The 13,772-nt window shown below is 45.8% G+C and overlaps 1 protein-coding gene across 8 annotated transcripts in view; it reads right to left on the reverse strand.

The window, feature by feature from the left end:
• Positions 1-13,772, reverse strand: part of Wdfy3 (WD repeat and FYVE domain containing 3) — a 225,497-nt gene that overhangs the window by 199,270 nt on the left and 12,455 nt on the right. The gene's annotated exons all lie outside the window — the stretch shown is intronic.

Here is a 13,772-nt window from a genome sequence, read left to right on the forward strand (position 1 = left end):
AGCTTTTCTTAAAATCCATGAAAAGCAGGTCACTTAAAGTATCCATGATAGGTCACCCAGTTTGGCTTTTTCACTTGGTGAAGAAACTGAGACCCAGAGAAGTTACATGAAGACAAACTGACAAAGCCGTAGTGAGTGACGGGGCCAACCTAAAGCCAGAGCTACCCCATGGGGCTCGTATTCACTTGTCTCCCCTTCAGAGAAAACAAGCAAACAAACAAACCAGTATCCCCTTAGGTATGTGTGTCCAGCATCAGGAGGTACGTGCAGTGAAGAGCTAAACGGATTTGTGTGAATTTAAAATCAGAAACCCCCACCCTCCCTCACAGGTCACACTCCAGCCACTCCACACACAGAGTATTTAAATTTTTCTCTTATTTGTGAGTCCCTATTTCAGCATGAGAATCCTAGTGTCTGGATATAGAGTCAGCATTCCATGCCTTCAAATGTGAGTAGCAACATTCTGCTTTCCTGCGCACTACTAGTCTGGGTCATAAAACTTTGTTAATCTCACTATTCATAGTATAATAATTCAAACAAAACCAGTTAATCACTCAATACCTGTCCAAAAATAATCTAGCTGTGATAAGTATCTCACTTCTTGGCTGTTTCTTTTTACTATTGCTGATGGTTTTTATTTGTGTTTATTTATTTATTTGTTGAGACTCTGTAGCCCAGGCTAGCCTTGAACTCCCAACTGCTGGGATTACAGGCAAATACCACCCTGCCAACCAAGCTTGGCTGATAGTTAATTAATTAGAAGGTAAAGTTGGAGAGAAAAATATTCTTCAAAAATTGGAAGCCATTTCTTAACGAGCCCAGTTCATGAGTGAGAGCTCATCAGGCAGAGCTGGTTTCTGCAAGGTGGACTCTGACTTCAATAAACACGCCAGGCACACAGAAGGAGACAAACAGATAATAAATGTTTCTTTTCAGAATCCTTCACTGCTTTTCAACAACTTTAGGTTGCATGTTGTATCAGATGGTAGACACACAAACAAGCTCACTGAGGAAGAAACATTTAAACCAGCAACTTAGCGGCACCACTAGTAATTCAAATTGCAGTGAAGACACCTGTCCTAAATCCAACTTAACCGGTCTTAGGTAGCATAGGCTGACCTTGAACTCACTATGTAATCAATCTTCCTGCATGCACCTTCCAAGTGCTAGGATTATAGACGTGAGCCACCACAGCTCATCATGGAATGCTGGAGATCCTATAAACAAATCCACAGAAATAACACCAAACAGTGCTTATTTTATAGGGCTTAATGTTCTCATTCAACATTTCTTTCCAACATTCAGAATGCTAGACAAATGTTCTGCTAACGGAACTATAGCCCTATCTTAATTATATTTTGAACATATTATTTGCTACTTACAATTATTTGTAAATGTTCAACTAAATTCAAAGCAAAATAATAACATGAACATCGTGAGGTTCATGACTCTGAATCTTATCAAATGAAAACTAAATATGTGCATTCTCCTTCATGTGTAGGCACACAGTTCAGAGATATAATATGTGCATTCTCCTTCATGTGTAGGACACAGTTCAGAGATATAAAATGTGCATTCTCCTTCATGTGTAGACACACAGTTCAGAGATATAATATGTGCATTCTACTTCATGTGTAGACACAGTTCAGAGAAATTCTAACACGTGGGTCAGGACCCTTCCTAGCACTGACACTTCCCTAACACACGTGTAGAACAGCAAAACAGAACAAAAGAAAAATCTATTCTTTTTTTTTTTCCCCCGAGACAGGGTTTCTCTATAGCTTTGGAGCCTGTCCTGGAACTAGCTCTTATAGACCAGGCTGGCATCGAACTCATAGAGATCTGCCTGCCTCTGCCTCCCGAGTGCTGGGATTAAAGGCGTGCACCACAACCACCTGGCGAAAAATCCATTCTTTTAATAAAAGAATTAGTAACCACTTTGGGGTTGGGTTACAAAGCACGGCATCATTCTGAAGTGCAAAGCAAACGAGCCATATCCGCAAACAACAGTACTTTGGAAAGTGAGGCCAGAACAAGAATTCAAGGCCATCCGCAGCTACATAGGAAGTTGGAGGTCTAGCAGGGGCTACACAAGAGCCTCCAGATACAGACAAACAAAAACAGAACATCTAGCAACTGTCTCCTAACTCAAGAACTAAACGTAGGTTACTCCTGTTACTCCACACCTCAGACTCCCGCCATCTATAGATGCACACGTCTATTTTGCCTTCATCATTGTTTTAAGTATATTATATATTTATGTCTCTTTCAACAAGATGGTATTCTAGTTTCTTTATAAATCTATAAAAATGACAAACAGCTCTTATGTTTGACTTAATGTTTCTATTCAATATTACATCTCCAAGACTCATCCATTCAATTTTCCTGATACTAAATTTATTCCCTACTATGTGCTTAGCAATTATGCTCTCATGAGCAATAATGGCTCATATTTAGCTATATCCTTTCACTTCCTTATAATTTTAGGATATAAAATGGTACTCACTGCAATCTTAATTTGCATCTTCTTGCTCCTTACTGATGCTGCATATTCTACCGTACTCACTGGCTACCTCATGGCTTCTCGTTGGTGAAAGGCCTGTTCCTACCTTCTGCTCTTTCTTCCCGAGTTGTTTCCTTTTTTCTTACACGTGCTGATGATCTGGTTTTGCCAGTTCTGAGAGGCCAGGCCCAAGCAGGTATCAGATAAAGTAGAAACAGAAAGCCAGACAACTGGAAGAGCCAGCTATGTGCCAATGTTTTCCTGACTCCATCCTTCTGAGTGGCATGCAGATAGAGATACTGTAAAGCTCAGATATAAAACACGATACAGTGGATGGAGCTTTCTAAGCTTGCATTTCAATATAAGTTCAGCCAAGAAAAAGCTTAGAAGATGTCAGCACATTCTACTTGTAGCCTACAAAACAATTTCAAGGTGTCAAGTTTTAAACAGGCCACAATTTAGACAGTGTTTCCACCATGGCCCTTATAAGTTTATATATTCTTATATCCTGCCTTGTTTACCTCTGATTTAGAGTGAGTCTGGTACAGTGTCAAAGGGTTGAGTATTTTTAAACGCACAAATGTTCATACATAAAAATCTGAATTTCAAAACTCAGTTATATAAATTAGAAGCAATCGCCTGAACTCCAGATTTAGCTAAATGTTAGCTATGCCTCGATCTCAGCAAAGTCTAAGGGACTTAGAATCAAGTAACTCTTGGTAGTTTGCAGATCAATGAAAAAAAAAAAACACTGTTTCTCAGTCTTTAGCCATTTTCAAGGGTCTCTGAGTTTAAACAAAGTGAACCATTAAATAATAACAAAATGCTCACTTTCAGAAAGAAACTTTTAATAAGCCATTTTATAGCCTCCTATGGCTCTCCTGGGACACCTGCCAGACAACATAATGAAAAGCACCAAGGAAACAAACAAAAGAGCCCATGAAATCTGTAGCCCTCCACATGCTGACCTGATCCCACAGGAGCTGAAGGTACCGCCCCCCACCCCCACCACTGTGCCAGCTTCACGGTCACACATGGGCTCTAAACCTCTGTCAGTACAGACGTCAGCCTGCTGCTAAGCACAGACATTGCTGGTTAAGCCCCACTTCTGTGTCCTCCCAAGAAAATAACAACTCCTGGCAGACAGATCTCCAATTACTAGAAGATAAACAACCCTTTCCCCTAATACCCCTGTAGGGACAGTCGGACATCACTTCTGCCTGCCAGGACCCTCCCATTCAAACTGAGCACGCTCCTATGAGATTTCTCCCCAGCACCGCGCCACTGAAACTTAGAGGCAGCAGGTAACCTACAGCCCTTCCCTGAGCTACAGGAAGCACCAGCATCACCCCCACCCGGGCATGCTGACAGGTTCCTGTCCCTGCTCCTCACTCTCTTAGTCTGACCCCATTCTTGGTGACTCCCTTCCCACCTCGACTGATCCCTCCTCCATCCCCACCGCTAAAAGCCTAGTTCCTGCCCCTCCCTACACTCCAGCAGCAGATACAACTGACAATTCCCAAAGTACAGTCAGAGTCTCTTCACTTACACAGTACCTGTGCTGGTCAATGTCAGCGTCATCTGTCTCATGAGTTCCAGCTAGGGTTTAGGAGCTGATCCTCAGATCTCTACCCCGACTCTACTCCAGTCCTTTCTCAGGAGAGGACGATCAGACAGTGTAGAGCATCCCTATCTCACAGCGGCTTCTCCTTGCCCTCAGTGAGAATCAACACAGTCATCAAAGAGTCAGTAAGACATGGTAGTGCTCCCGCCACCATTTACTACCACGTCCTCACACCTCACAGACCTGGCACATCCAGCCTCAAGGCCTTCGCACTGGCTGCTCTGTCTGTGAGTGCCCTCATGAGACATCATTTCTGTGCAGCCGTCCCAGGCAGTGTTCCCAAATCTGCCCTCGGATCCCCTCAGTCCCTTCTCTCCAATTAACTTCTTCTCTTGTTTTCCCTAACTCCCCCCAACACACACACACACACACACACACACACAGAAAGTAAAATTCATGAGAGCAGAAATTTGTTTTGTTTGGTATAACATCCTCAACACCTAGGAAAGCAGACAGGAAACAATGGCAGACAGTTAACAAGCAAATGTATACCTATTAGGGCAATAAAAAGGCCAGAATGTATAAAACAAGAGCATTAAATAATCAAGGGCTTTTTAAAATTTGAATGAATTGTTCTAAAAGCCCTTTAAAATATAAGATAGTGACAATCCTGAGGACAGCAGCTGACGAGCAGGTGTGATTGTAGTTACAAGAGAAAACGTGCCCCTAAACAGAGTCTCCGGAGCCACGAATGGCTTGTTTTCTCCTAACTCCTGCCACAGCTGACAAGGGTGGTTTGCAGAGTTCAACACCAAAGCGGAGAGAAATACTGCAAACCACTCATTCCAAACCCCGACTCCAGGCAGAGAAACAAGGGCTCCGTAAATGAGAACACTCTGGAATAAAGGGCAGGTGTTTTTAATGTTTTAAATATTTTGCTTCAAAATAATTTCAAACTTACAGAGGAGTTACAAACGCGGTATAAGAACACAGAAACCACAGTAAAGCCAGGCTCACCTACCTCTAGCTACCCATCTTATTTCAATCTGCGCTCATCTGTTCTTCCCCAGCCCCTCCCCAGGATAAATCACAAGTGCCACAAGCATCACAGCTCTCTGCTTCTCTGCGACTGTGCATTTCGCTAGGGGTACATTCCTCTACAGACAAAACAGAGCCATCAACTCCAGATAATCCGCGTCGTTACACCTTCATCTGCCCATCCCTCAGTCTGTGTAGCCACATTTCTCAGCTGATCCAGTGATAGGTTCTACAGCACCTTCTCTCAACCTGGCAGGCTTGATCTTCCGTTAGATCAAGCAGTGCACTGCTAGCCCACGATGACATCATGGCCTCTAATGGGAACAGCGCTCCTTCTGCAGCCTTCATTTACAGGGGACTAACGTACTCATAAAACACGCCCTCTGCTCGTGCCGCTCCGTTTTCGAAAGTATAGCATTCCTGATTCAGGATTCGCCTGATGGTTCCTCCTAAAGGGAGGTCATGCCACTTGGGCAGAGATGAGGATGTGTCCCTTTGGGGTGTCATAACTGCAGTCACATGGTGACCATCTGTTCCATACTGTTGCTGGGTCTTACCAATGTATAATCGCTATTTTATTCCTTGCAACTAATACAGTCTGTGGGGAAATGCTGCAAGACACTGAGAATATGGTCAGTGATTCCCTGGTTTTGTTTTGATCCTTGGCACCCCTAACCATTGCTAGCCATGCTAACTGGCTTCAAAGTGATGGCTTCCAGCTCCTGAGCTTGGATTCTTCATTAAGCAAGAGCCTCACCCCCATGTATTTGCTTATCAATAAGTTTATTATGGTATGGATTCTTATTTTGTTAACTTAATGCTTATTTTAATTTTTATTTATCTGTATGTGAGTGTCCTTATGAGGGTGTGTCATGTGTGTGGACACCTGTAGAGGTCATACGTCATGTATGTGGATACCTACAGAGGTCGTATGTCATGTGTGTGGATGTCTAGAGAGGTCAGAAGAGGGTGCCAGAGCCCTGGAACTGGGATAAGGGGCTGACCCATTCTCTAGTCCCACAGATTCTATTTTTAATGTTTCACAATTTATTCACATGTGAATATATACTGGTTTTAAAAATAATGGATTAAACTGATGTCTTCAACTGCAATCCTTTCCCCCAAAGATTTATTCCTTCCTTCTCCTACCCCATATTTACACATCTCCTCTTTCTCAAGGAAGCCGTTATTCCAACAACTTCACAACTCAATCCTCACTGCACCTAAAATTGTCCCTAAACTATTTTGTTCACATGAGTGCAGAAAGTAAACATGGCAGGAAGAGAGGAGGATCTTTATGTCCCCAACTCCACTAAAGCTGAGGGTAAATGTTCACACACTGTGTTAATAAGTAACTTGGACTGATTTTCTAATGTGAACATAGTACTAATTTAAAATATAAGTAGTTCACTTGTTTTAGCAATTTAGGATTTTTCCAACTTCCATTCTCATCTAAATGTGAAAAGTAACAGACCTGGAAAAACCTAAGCTATATAAAAAGATGAAACTTGGAAGCGTCAGCCCCTTCCATAAACCCTGACTCCATACCTCCCTTACCTTCGTTTGATAAACTCACACAGATGGATGATTTTGCTTCCCTTTTCCCTATATGAGTGGCAGCGCAATCTCTAAATATGCTGCTTGTTGATGCTTCTCAGTCTGAAGATCTTTCTAGACCATCTCACACAGTAAGAGATGACTGGAAACTTAGGCCGCGTATACTCTACACATCAAGAACTTAAGAAAATCTCGTTTAGTTGTATTTTTCACACAAGTGCTTCACACCAACCAACTGCACCACAGGAGCTCGTCTGAGTTTTCAAGACAGGGTTTCTCTGTGGAGCCCTGGCTGTCCTGGAACTCGATCTGTAGACCAGGCTGGCCTCTAACTCACAGAAATCCACCTGCCTCCGCCTCCTGAGTGCTGGGATTAAAGGCACGTGCCACTATAATAGACTCCAAGCCATGATTTTTGTTTGCTTTTTGAGACAAGGTTTCTCTGTGTAGTCTTGGATGTCCTAGAACTTACTCTGTAGAGCAGGCTGGCCTAGAACTCAGAACTCAGTAAATTGCCTGCCTCTGCCTGACAAGTGCTGGGATTAAAGGTGTGTACCACCATCACCCAAACTTTTAAAAATATTAGCAAATAAAAACTCACAATATATACTTAAAAGTATAAATCAAAAGAAAATGAAGTCTCAGCATCAACAGCACAGAAATCCAACATGCAGCAGCATGGGCTACAGAATGAGACCTTGTCTCCAAAAATCCAGCCAAACATTACCCACTGGATCCCAGATGTGATTGATTGTTAGTCTGGGCATATCTATGAGACTCCACTCCGAGGGAAGCTGTAGCCATCAAGTCAAAAGAGAAGCTCCTTGCAGCGGAGACAACGGAGCTTGACGGCTGGGCTGCCGGCAGCCACTAGAACCCAGGTGACTGGTTAGCCCAGAGGCCGGCTATGGAGCGGGGCGGTTTGGTGTCTGCCCTATGTGTTTAGGTTTTGCTTTGACCAGATGTTTGCTTGCCATCCTCCCATGGCCATCATCCCTTCTGAAATGTTTACTCCGTGCTGTCGTGCACTGCAAGTGTGTCGCCCGTCTGTTTACTTTCAACAGGGTCCCACAGTGAAGAGATCAGAATTGAGAGCTTCAGAAGAGGGTTCCTAACAGCACTGGAACTGGCAAAGTCTGTGAGAACTTTAGGGGTGGACTGACAGCATTTTACATAGAGAGAGAAGCCAAACTTGGGTGGTCAGGTGGGAATGTCAGGATACAAAGTGTCCAGGTCCAGTGTCAGGTTGACAGGCAGCCGGGTTGGGAGGGTGAATCTCCACAGGTGTCTTGGCTGTGTTTAGAATTGCCATGAGAACACACCTCTAGGTGTGACCAAGAGGTTGTTTCCAGAAAGGTGTGACTGAGTCGGGGAGCGTCTTCCTGAATGTTGATGGCACTGTGCCAGGGACTGTGTGCCAGACCAAATCAAAAGGGGGAAAGGAGACCCTGGCGCCCTAGTTCATCTCTCTGGCGGGAATGCACACGTGGCTCCCTCACACTCCTGGCTTCACCAAAATTAACCTCTACTCTAAAAAGCACTTACATAACTGAGGAGAAGTTCTAAGCTGGGAGAAAGCGTTTGTAGAACAAGTAACAAACTGGTATTCAACATATAGAACAAAATATCAACTCAGAAGAAAGCCAACAAGTGTGTAAGTGCACAGCAATTGTGGTGTGCACATGGATGTCTGCAGAGACAGGAGGACAGCTATGGGTGTGTGCCTTGTCGGTTATTTCTCCACCTATTTCATTCATTCATTCATTCACTTATTTGAAAGAGATCTCCCACTGAACCTGGAGCTCACTGAAAACAGATGAGCTGTGCAGCCTGTCCCGGGGATCCGCCTGCCTTTGCCTATCCGATTCTGGGGTCACGGCCCATGCTGCCATGCCTGGTCTTTCACACAGGTTCTAGGGACCCAAACCAAGGCCCTCACCCTGGCACAGCAGGCTCTTTACCAAGGGAGCCATCTCCAATTTTAAAAGGAACAAAAAGCCAACACATACAAAAACACAGAAAGGAAACACAGGCATGAACTGGGTAGGCTGCCTTCCCCGACTATTAAGGGGAAGCTGCCCCTTCACCGAGTCTGGGAAGACCAGAAAGTGGGGGTGGGTAGACTGAAGAACTGAGCTGCCCTGCTAGGAACATGGCCACCATAAGCCAAAGGGTAGCAGAAAGCAAGCTGCTGTCTGCAGTGAACTGGTTTGGGATCTGTGCAGACAGACACCTCGGGCTTCAGCCACTGTTTCCTTCCTGGTTGCTGGAGTAGCAAGGACCTCTCGCCGTTCCTCTCTAAACACGCATTCCTCTTCTCCATGATGCAGACACAAGGAGGCACAGTTTCAGCTCTAAAATACCAACCAACAATCACAGAGACCTGGAATGCCCCGTGCCCCTGTCTGCACAATGGCGCGGCCTCTAGCTATGGCACCTCAGCTTGCATCTGGGCTTTCTTCCACAGGAAAGGCTGCACCCAACCCACGCACTTGGACCGGGTGCTCTGGTGCACATTACTGAGACAGGGGGCTGCCAGGGCACCCAGGCCAGCCTGGGACAGACAGCAGAACCTTGCTACAGATAACCACGAATCAAACAAACAAACAAGACACGCTGACACATCTCTCTTTTTGGATGTAAGCAGAAAGACATGCAGGAAAAAAAAAAAATAGGGTTACCAAAGAGATGTTCTAACCATTTCTAGGAAGGGTGTGTAGCTTTTGATTTCTGCTTCATGGGAATGGCCCTAAACATACAAAGAGAGAACCTAAGGCAATTGCCCTACATCACATCTCTGTATTCCGACTCTGGGAGGGGCCAATACCTGACCTGAACAGGGCTCATCTAATCTAGACTTTTGAGCAAAGCAACCTTAATAGGAGGGAACTCAAAAAGAGTTATGTCTAAAGCCTGCTGCTCAGCCTAGCGTGAAGGCACAGGCCTATAATCACAGGCCGGGGAGGCTGAGGCAGGAGGATAACTCCAACGCCAGGCTGGACCAGAGAGTGAGACCCTCTCAACAATAAATAAGTAACTCCTGCTAACGAGGCCCTAGAGCGGCTCTCGCTCCTGCTGCTTACGCTCCATGGGTTTGTCACCAAATTTCCCACATGGTCCCTTTCTCCTTCAAGTCCAACCAACTGTCATGCCAATGCAGCTTGTGCTGGGCCATAAATGAAAGCCTGGAAGCTCACACTTACCACGGAGTGCCCTAACAACCATTCCTTCCCTAACAACCATGCCTACTGTGGAATCACACACTTACCAGGAGGTACCCTAACAAACAAGCTTTCCCCTTGCTTCCTGTCACTCCGAACTGCAGGTTTGCCTCCTGCAGTGACACAAAGACCTGGGGCTAAAGTGCTTTCTCACATCCCCCTGTTCTGCAAGGAAGCACATTCCCGCTGAGCAGAGCTCACTTCTGTCTGCACACCAGTTCCCCTGGAAGACAGCACTGGGAAGCAGCAGCAGATCTCAGCAGTTCTAGGTGCTCTCGTGATGTCACACAGTGCCAACAGGGCAGACTGATGGCTACTCATTAACCCTGGAACGTGTTTTTACCCTGAAAAGGCATTTTACATGAAAGAATGTCAAACTAACCCTGCTTCTACCCCACCCCCACGGCATGCTCCCCAGGATGGACAACCAGGGTTTCTAGATCTTTCTGGTATAGCCATCCTCTCCTCGTTCACCACCTTAGCCCTATCTCAGCTAAGTTATAAGAAATAAACTTCTGCTTCTATGTTTTTGGCAGTCCCTAGCCTGGTCCCTGTCTAGATACTTCCTAAGACCAGAACTACTTTCAAACACCACTCCCAATCTTAAGGAATGGTAGCAAGCCACTATCCAGAGCCCAGGGCCCACAGAGAGAGCTAGCTGAAGGCCACCCATCCAGGTCCTGAACACAGCAAAGCTTCTGCTCATGCATGAGGGATCCACAAGTCCCTATCACAGAATCCATGTGTCGTCACCTGAATTCTCAAGAACAAGAAGCTGGGTGGGGTGCTCTCAGGTGTTCTGCCTCTGGCATGGCCTCCAAAAATTCCCTTGAGCCCTTGCTCGGCTATACTGGCTGGAGCTCACATCTCTTGGTCTAGCCCATCCAATCTAACACCAGCCATCTTCCCAGATCCAAAACTTCCTGAGTCCTGGCCAATAGCAAATACAAAGAAGCTTTAATAAAATCTGACAGATAGTAAACAGAAAAGATAAACAGAAAGGAAAAGAAAAAAATCTTAAATGGTATGAACCTGACATACTACCATAAAACAATACCATAATACAAGAAGTGTTGCTGGATATTTCCATGCCAAGTTTTATCTTTCAATCACCAGACTACAGTCTGTAACTATAGAGAAAAGTCGTGTGTGTGTGTGTGTCTGTGTGTGAGAGAGATTGAGGAGAGAGAGAAAAATATGAATGACTGAATTGCATTTTGTAAAATGATTTTACTATAGAATATTGAGATGACCATCTGGTTCCCAAGTTTTAGCAGAGATCTTAACACAGAACAGACAGTGTAAAACAGAACAATAAGATAATGTATTTATTTGACCACATAAATCAATGTCTCTTGCAACCAGTACTGAAAGTCCAGCATGGAGGAGCACGCCTTTAATCCGAGCACTCTGGAGGCAGGGGCAGGTGGGCTTCTGTGGGACTGAGGCCAGCCTGGTCCACAAACAGAATTTCATCCAGGCCAGACAGGCTACATAATGAGACCCTGCCCCAAATAAATAAATAAAATTTATGATACTTCTCAGTCCATTAGAGTCTTCAAATGGGATTCCTACTGATTCATCAAAATTCTATTTTCTTATGAGTACAGTCTCACTTTAGATGTTCTAGTGACTGGCTTTCTTTACAAGTTTGATACCCACCTAAAGAACAAACCCGCAAATGAGGTCCTCTTCTGTATAAGCAATAAATACAAGGGGCCAAGATTGGGGGGGAGGCAGCATGTGGATTTGCCGGAGGCCCTGTGAGGCCAGAGTTGCAGGACAACAAGCTAACAGGCTGAATTGGGAATTCCAAAGGCAGTGAGGCAGGAAGCCAAGGACACTCAGGAGCAGGTCCTCTGGCACAGGAAATTCCTCCAAACCTGGACTGGCAGACGCAAGCTCGCGAGCAGGAAGCAGCATCTTCCCACTTCATATTTTTCAGCATATGAAGTGGGCATTTAATAAAGACGTGCTGGGGGGGGGGGAAGAAGACTCAGGTGGCAGAAAAAGTGTGCCACTCGGCCTACAACGCAGCTAACCACCAGGGAGGAACCTGTGCTCAGAAGTGCTGTGTGGAGTGAGTCCTGAGACCACATCCAAAGCAGTTCCCTACAGATTCACTGCAAGATGCCCCTCACAGCACGGATTTGCCCGGCACACTCTCTCATCCAGCCAGGATTTGTCACTGAATCTTATATTCCTATGTTTTCCTGTGGGGAGCAGATGAAGTCCTGACCTGGGTGCCTGTGTAGTGTTTGACATGAGCCCGGCCATGACCAGGGCCCCAAGGCCTTCCCGGGTCAGGTTTGGGGGAAATGGCAGAACTTTCCCCAGCCCAAATGCTGACAAATGTTGACAGAGTGTGCAGAGAGCTTTAACCTCAGCTTCCTCTTCCCTGGTGTTCGCAGCCTGAGACTGGTCCCCTACAGAGACCTCCCAGAGAGACAAGCTAGCCTTCCTTCACGTGATAACTGCAGATAAATACAGGGAGAGTCCTACGTCAGTGCCTGCACAGCCCACCCAGTTCCCGCTTTCCCACGTGTGACTCTCATGCCTTCTTCCCAGCATTGGCCCAGTTAGGTCTCCAGGGCCGAGACCCTGTACTGTGCTTTTTCCACACTCTAATCCTGTGTTTAATACTTGCGTGGTCAAAGTCCTCTTTACCACTCACTCATCTGGGTAGGGCCTCACTGAGGGAAGCTGAGGCAGCTCAAGGTAGGAGCTGAAGCAGAGGTCATTCCACACCAGAATGCTGCTTACTGGCTTGCTCTCCACAGCTTGCTCAGCCCCGTTCCTCGCCCAGCTCAGGACCACTCAGTGAGCTGGGCAGTTAAAAATCATTAATCAAAAACATTTCCCACGGACTTGCCCACAGGCCCACCTGAAGGAGACAGCTCCTCAGCTGAGGGCCTTCTCCCAGGAGATTCCAGTTTGTCTCAAATTGATTTACAAAAAAAAAAAAAAAAAAAGGCGCAAGAAGGAAACTGAAGGAGGGAGCACAAACAGGGGCATCACCTACCTCCAGACTATGGAGGGAGATTTCCGAGCTCTGACAAAACTCAAATTATTCTTAACTCTAAAGCACACTCGGCACTATGAACGCCTATGTAACAGTCAGATGCTGGGGTGCCAACAGTGTTCCCCGTTAAAATTGTGCTTCTTAAAGGAGCTCTTCTCCTCAGCCAGGTGACTCGCAGGCACAGTGAGAGTTACACTCCGGGCTACACTAAGCTGGCTATCAGCAACACTGCTAAAAGCAGAGGCCAGAGGCCAGAACTCCTTCTAACAACTTCCCAATACCAGTAAACAGCCGTCAACATTTTGTAAAAGAAACGTTCATTATGGGACGTCCCTCCCGTGTCCAGCCTCAGGGTCGATCCCAAGCAGAGCAGAGGGAAGATAGGAGAGAAAATCTCAAACTATATGGAAACCCACACCACGTCGGCATCTCTCGTAAACGACACTGCTCATCTAGGCTAACGAACACAGGACAGTGCACCAGCTCAAGGACTGCAACGGGCACTTTCGCCCTAGCCTGCCCCAACCACACTGCGCATGCCAGTGACCGCCTGGGCCATGGAGCATCTTCAGCAGCTGCCGTGCCTTCCCCCTCCTTCTGAGCGGGTATAGCCACCTATGCTAGCCCATGTATGCTTATGTAACCCGAGAAGCTGGGCGACACCCAGCTTATTTACTCCGGTGACTCAGATGTGAATCTCGGTCTCTGAGGAGAGGGAGGTGGGGAACACAGAGGATATTATGATACAATTCCCATCAGCACTAGTTGCACAACTAATACTAACTCCAAAGATTTTTGTTCTTCATAGTTTTGGAGGATATGCTTCAGGCTAGGCTAGGTCCCCTCTGGCATCTACTCTGACTGACC

This window comes from Alexandromys fortis, unplaced genomic scaffold (assembly GCF_014885135.2).
Source record: "Alexandromys fortis isolate MF-2015 unplaced genomic scaffold, M_Fortis_MF-2015_v1.1 scaffold_87, whole genome shotgun sequence".
Taxonomy (NCBI): domain Eukaryota; kingdom Metazoa; phylum Chordata; class Mammalia; order Rodentia; family Cricetidae; genus Alexandromys; species Alexandromys fortis.